A 6165-nucleotide genomic window follows, 5' to 3' on the forward strand; every position below is an offset into this window, starting at 1 on the left:
CATGCTCACCATCAGGTGCTGATGTCCCTGTCCCCTTCTCTATCTACAGTCTCTTCCTAGGTGATCACATCCTTGCCCACAGCTTCAGCCCTCTGAGAAGAACATGGACATTTCTATCTCCACCCCCAGCCTCTTCTCTGGCCCATAGAACCAACTCTTGACCTGATATTTCTACGTGGACGTCTCCAGGGCAACCTAAACAGGCCCCAAGCCAAATCCTGTCTCCCCAAAATGCCTGGTCCTTTTTGGTGTTCTCTGTCTTAGAGGGCAGCACCACTGTCCACCTAGGTGTACAAGCCAGAAACCTAAGAGTCATTCTTGGTATCTCCTTATCTTGCACACCCTATCTGCAATTCATCACCAAGGAGTATTTCTTTTCCCTTGTCAAAGTTTCTCAAATCCATCTACTGCTCTTGATCTCCAACTCAATGCCCTAGTTCAAGTCATCAGTACCATTTGCAAGGCCCATTGCTACAGCTTGGGCTCTCCTAAATTTAGTCCGAGTCTCTCCAATCATCTTCACAGAGCACCTATATGCATCTTTGTGAAATGGTCGTCTACATCATCCTCTGCTTAAAATCCACAACGACTTTCCATCTTTTTAGGACAATGACAAAATCATTAATGTGGCCTACAGGTTCCCTTTCATCTTTCCCCTCATCTCATGCATTCTCTCCTTCTAGCCTTCTTTCCCTTCACCATTCTCCCTTGTTCTCCTTTGCCCCAGGGCCTTTGCACAGCAGTTCCCTTTGTCTGGAACATTCTCCATACCCTTGGCTTAGTTAGCTTCTACTTCACACATTAGTGCAGGCATCACTTCCAGGGGGAAATCTCCCCTGACCTCCCAACAAGGGCAAATTTCCCTTTTAAGGTTCATAACATCATGCATGTATTTCTTCATAGCACTGAGAGCAATAGACAGTTATATGTGTCATGATTTGAGTAGTGGCTCTCTCCCACTCTCATTAAAGTTTCATCGGGGGAAGGAATCATGTCTGATTTTGATCAACATTAAATCTCTAGCACATAATGTAGAACAGGAGCACCCAATTTAAAATAAGAGCTTTAATCACTATTTTTTATAGCCTGATTCTTTTACAGAGCTGTTATAACCATTTGCCATACATGTATTTGTTTGTTTCTCATTTACTAGATTGAAAGTTCCACAAGGGCAGAGAATTTGTTACATATTTTATTACTAGCACCTGATACAGTGCCTAGCATGTGGTGGTCACTCCACCAGTATTTTGCATAAACACTAAGTGCTTAATAAATGTTTGTTGAAGGAATAAATGTATTCTGCACAATAACAAAATAACCACCCTCCTCAGAAACAGTATGGTATTCAATTAGCTCATCTAGCTATTATGTACTTGCATGCCTATATTTGCCATAAATAAATCCACTACATAAAATTATAGTGATAACCACCAAATTCACCAAAATAGCTACCTTATCCTAATTAAGATATTAATTGAAAATTTACTTTATTCAGCAGTAACTTGTTTATTTGCTTATCTACCATTAAAATAATTTCCTCCAGAAAAGGAACTTCAGATAATGATAAACATCCCATCCATAATTGCAGAGTAATATTTTAAGTAACTCTTGAGTTATTGCTTGTCTCCTCCAGGATGTGTTCTCCTTTTCATAGGCACTGCCAAATTGCCCTTCCAAAGGGTTTTACTAATATTCGCAGCCACTGGTGGAAATGGAAATGTTCATTTCCCCCCAACAAAGACTGGGTTTTCAAAGCACAGAAGTGGCCATAATGAGGGGTAGTTTGAGGAAGGTGGAACACAGAGGCGGCAAAGCCAGATATCTAGGAGCTGAGATCCTAGAGGAGGCCACTGATACCTGCCTTTATGTCTTGTGCTACAGTAGAGCAGGGAAAAGAGAGGCTCAAGTCAATACTCCCACCTTCCCAGATTCTCCAAAACCTTACCTTGCGTCCTCCTTTGGAGGTGGTTGAAGACATCTTGGTCACTTGCGCCACCTGCTGTCCAAGTTGGGGAATGGCTTGCCGACGTCCATGCCTCCGGAGGAGTTTTGTTTCAAGCAATTTCTACCCAGTTTCCTCCCTGTGCGTGACTTTCTCCTTTCCTCCAACAGCACACCTTCTGAGATACGGATGGAACAAAGGCATAGCTTTCCCGTTGCCTTTGGGAAAACGGGCTCAGAGCTTCCACCCCTTGTTCTTATTTCTGACAATATTTTAGGTAATTGTTTCAATTCAGCCCCCTGTTAGGCTCTGAGCAGGCCCTGCGGTTACGAAGATGAATGTGATGCGATTTTCCTCCCGAAGGATGTCATAGTCTAGTGGGAGTGTCAGGCAGGCAAACGAATAATTAAAATGCCAATGTCACGGTAGAGACAATACGAACCGCAGGGAAAGGTAAAGTGCCCCCACGGAATCCATGGAATGCGGAGGGCTTTCAGAGAGGAGATGAGATGGACCTGAGCTCTGAGCGAGGGGCGGAGGCTCGCAGGTGCGAAAGATTACTGATTGGGGCAGACCAAACCGGCAGGGGCACTTGGGTGGCGCAGCCGGTGGAGCCCCTGACTCTTGGCTTCCGCTTGGGTCTGGAGACCGAGGTCCATGTCGGGCACTGCGCTCAGCATGGAGTCTGCTCGCGATTCTCTCTCTCTTCCTCTGCCCCTCTTGCTCCTGCTCTCTCGCTCTCTTTCTAAAATAAATAAATCTTAAACAAAACAAAACAGAAAAAACAAAACCTGGCAAGTTGCAAAACTGGGGAGGCCAAATATCTACAGCCTGTTCTGGGAGCAGCAAGAAGTCGATAACTAGTATTAACAGTTTGTTATAGATCCTTTTAGTTTTTTTTTTTTTTAAGATTTTATTTATTTGTCAGAGAGAGAGGGACCGTGCAAGCAGGGGGAGCGGCAGGCCGTGGGAGAAGCTCCCCGCTGAGCAGGGAGCCTGATGCCGGGCTCCATCTCAGGACCCCGGGATCATGACCTGAGCAGAAGGCAGACGCTTCACCAACTGAGCCACCCAGGCGTCCCCTTTCAGGATTTTTGAAATGCCTTTTTCTGTGTGTATTTGTGGATGGATATTCGTGTGTGTCTATGACTTACTTTCATTTCTCCAAACATTGTATTTTAGACATCTCTCCATGTTGGTGAATCAAGACCTACCTTTTATCTTCTGCACAGTGTTCGTTTGTGTTGATCCATCCTATCCCTCTTTAGTGGACATTTGAGGTGGTTTGCAGTTTTTCACCTTGTATGTCTATCTTTATAGACATGTGCAGGGATTTCCTAGGAGGGAAGTTGCTGAGTCAAAGGGTAACTACACCTAAACTTTTATCTGACATTACTTAATGACTTTTTAAAATGTTTCTACCAATGTATACTCCTTTTAGAGTAGCTTACGTAAGTCATGTAAGCTAGTGAGTCCCTCAAATCTTTCCCTGTCTGGTTTAATCCATGTGCATGTTTTGTTCCCTAAAAGAACGATCCTGACGATCGTACAGGCATAGAGTGATCTGTTTTTTACGTGGCCATAGCCACCACCCTCTAACACTGCTGGTATTGTCCCCGTTTTATAGATGATGATGAACCAAAGCTCAGAGGAGTTGGGGTCTTGCCCACAGTGCCCCAGGTAGTGAGGACCAGAACTAGAACTCAGGCCTCCAGAATCCTAAAGCTCTCTCTACTACTCTGTTGCTAGGCAACACTTCTCCCATTCGATTCTTGAGCCAATGTTACTTGTTGCCATGGTGCTGCTGGGACAAGGAGCAGTACGTTGTCATTAAGCAGCGAGCTAGAATCTTAGCTCCTAGCGGAAAAGGGTCTTTATGCCCCTGTGTGTGGCCAGAGAGGGGCGGTTGGATGGAGCTGGCTGGTTATCACGTGAGTTTCATGTGGGGCAGATGTTTGTCTTCACCTCTGTCTACCAGGAATGCCTGGGCAGGAGTGCTATGTGGCCCAAGTCCAGTGTGTGCCTTCTCTACTCAGTCTAGAAGGAAAAGGGGTGTCCTTGGTAAATAGCGCCATGCTGGAGTCAGACCTGAGCTCAAACCCTGCCTCTGCCACTTTCCTGTGAGTGACCTACATTTCCCGATTCTCAGTTTCCTCGTCTGGAGGGAGACCCGTCGTGCCCACCTCATCAGGTTCTATGTGTGGACTGAATGAGCTCAGGGACACCAGTCACTTCGCCAAGTGTCCAACACTCACCACCGTTTATTAACTCAGCACTCAGTATATGTAACTAATGTGAGTTTATTTTTATTACCCACCCACCCAGTCCTCTTTGGATGTTTTGCAGGAGTCAAAGGGGTTCCAAAACATCTCTAGTATGCCATCACTCAACACCAAGGTGAAGGAGTACAAAAGCTCGTCATGTTCTTGTCTTTAGGAACACTCATAAACAGGTTTTCAAAAGATCTGAGGTAGTGAAGTTCTGTGCCTCAGAAACGCGTTATCTGCCCCAGGAATGAGTCATCTGTAGTAGGAGGAAAAGTGAAACTGTTTTTCAAAGACGACACAATGGAAATTGCACAATTCAAATTATTGCAATTGCCTTTTCAGCTGAATCCAAGGAAATTTTTTCTTGAATTCATTCACTTGACTTTTTGAACGCCTATTATGTCAGGCTCCATGCAAAGGGTGGAAAGATGAATAGAACACGGCCCTTGCCCCAGGGAGCTCGCAGATTAGCAGGGGAGACAGGCATTTAAAATAATTACAGCAATGTGATAGCTGCTGGTGAGGGGGTCTGTGGCTGGTGCTGTGGGGACCCAGAGCGGAGAGCCCTTACCGGGCTGGGGTGGGGCGGGGAAGTATCAGGAAAGCCTTCACAGAGCTGGAAGCAGCTGAGCAGGCAGACAGGAGGCAAAGGCACTCGGCGGGAGAACACCAAGAGGAAGCAGGAGGGAGCATGGCGTGTTCAGACCGGGGCTCGGGCTGAATGCAGCGTGCGCTGGGGACAGAGGTGCAAGAGACAAGTGTCTGCACCCTGTGTCTCTGCCGTGGCCAGGCTTGGCCCTGCACCATGGAACTTGCGCCCTTTCTTGTAGTGTCATGGCTCTAGGCCTGAGTACCCCCCCCCCGCCCCGGTTCTAACTGCTGGTGCACCCCACCCCTCTATAAGCACAGAACCCAATTCCAGGTCCGAATATGAATGTCACCGCGGGGCAGCCAGGAGGAGTTGTCTCCATGATGAATAGCACATCAGGTCGCCGACCTGGGAGGAAAAGACATCGGCCATCCGCACATGTGGCTTCCACGGGGTTCCGGCTGTACCTGAGGGCGAGGATGCCATTTTTTGTTCTTCCACCCCTGGTTAGGGGGAGACTCCCAAGTTGCCTTTCATCATTTCTCCTGGGACATCGAATCAGCCAGCCTCTCTTCAGCTGGCGTGGGGCTCTCCCTGGGAATGAGCTTTTCTTCTCTGTGGGTGTAGCTCCAGGAAGGATTCTGGACACATCCACGATGAACTATCCTAGACAGATGAGAAGGACAGATGCCAGTGTGTGGCTGCCGGTCTGGTTAGCCAATCTGGACGCCTCCCTGAATGAAGCCACCCTGGCAGCCCCAGGCTGTGGACTACACAACTCACGGGAACACCATGCCCATGGACTAGGGTGCAATGCAGCCTCTCCACCCCAAGGGCTGGGGCCCGGCCCCATCAGGGCTGCGGTAGTACATATGCATGTGCATGTGGGGAGAGGAGCAAAGGAATACAGCAGCACCACATACGCACCCCCCACCCCACCCCTGATGGTGCCTGCGTGGTCAGTGGAGGGCTTCAGGACATCAAGGACTGTGTTGAGCAGACTTCATGTTCTAACACCTGCATTTCCAGCCCACTAGGAATTACTTTCGAATTCTGTTGAGTCTGGACGGCATGAAGTTTATCACAATCTTCTTCTTGTATTTAACCTCAGCTGGATGGAGGCTCAGGTCTTGTCTCCCTCCTGGAGCTCCTAGTCTAGAATAAGATGAGATGAACTGAGGATCTACCCTACCCCTCCCTCACTGTGCACAGAAATGCGTCTTACTGCTAGTAACCTATTACTGTTTTCCTGACTGTATCAGTGGATAGTGTTAGTGAACCTTAAGTTCCCATTGGCTTTGGAAAGCGCCCTGTCAGGCAAATATATGGGGGGAAGTGAAAAGAAGCCCCAAAATCCTGTTGCACAA

General features: G+C 47.5%; 1 long non-coding RNA gene across 2 annotated transcripts in view; it reads right to left on the reverse strand.

The window, feature by feature from the left end:
- Positions 1-3608, reverse strand: part of LOC141370894 (uncharacterized) — a 39454-nt gene extending 35846 nt beyond the window's left edge. For both annotated transcript variants that reach the window (XR_012375374.1, XR_012375375.1), the window contains exons 1-2: positions 3157-3608; positions 1946-2120 (exon numbers count right to left, since the gene is read on the reverse strand). This is a non-coding gene — a long non-coding RNA (uncharacterized lncRNA). The remainder of the gene's footprint in view (positions 1-1945; positions 2121-3156) is intronic.
- Between the last annotated feature and the right edge of the window lie 2557 nt (positions 3609-6165).

Source organism: Callorhinus ursinus, unplaced genomic scaffold (genome assembly GCF_003265705.2).
Source record: "Callorhinus ursinus isolate GAN/ISIS: 27379988/994484 unplaced genomic scaffold, GSC_fseal_2.0 scaffold49, whole genome shotgun sequence".
Lineage (NCBI taxonomy): Eukaryota > Metazoa > Chordata > Mammalia > Carnivora > Otariidae > Callorhinus > Callorhinus ursinus.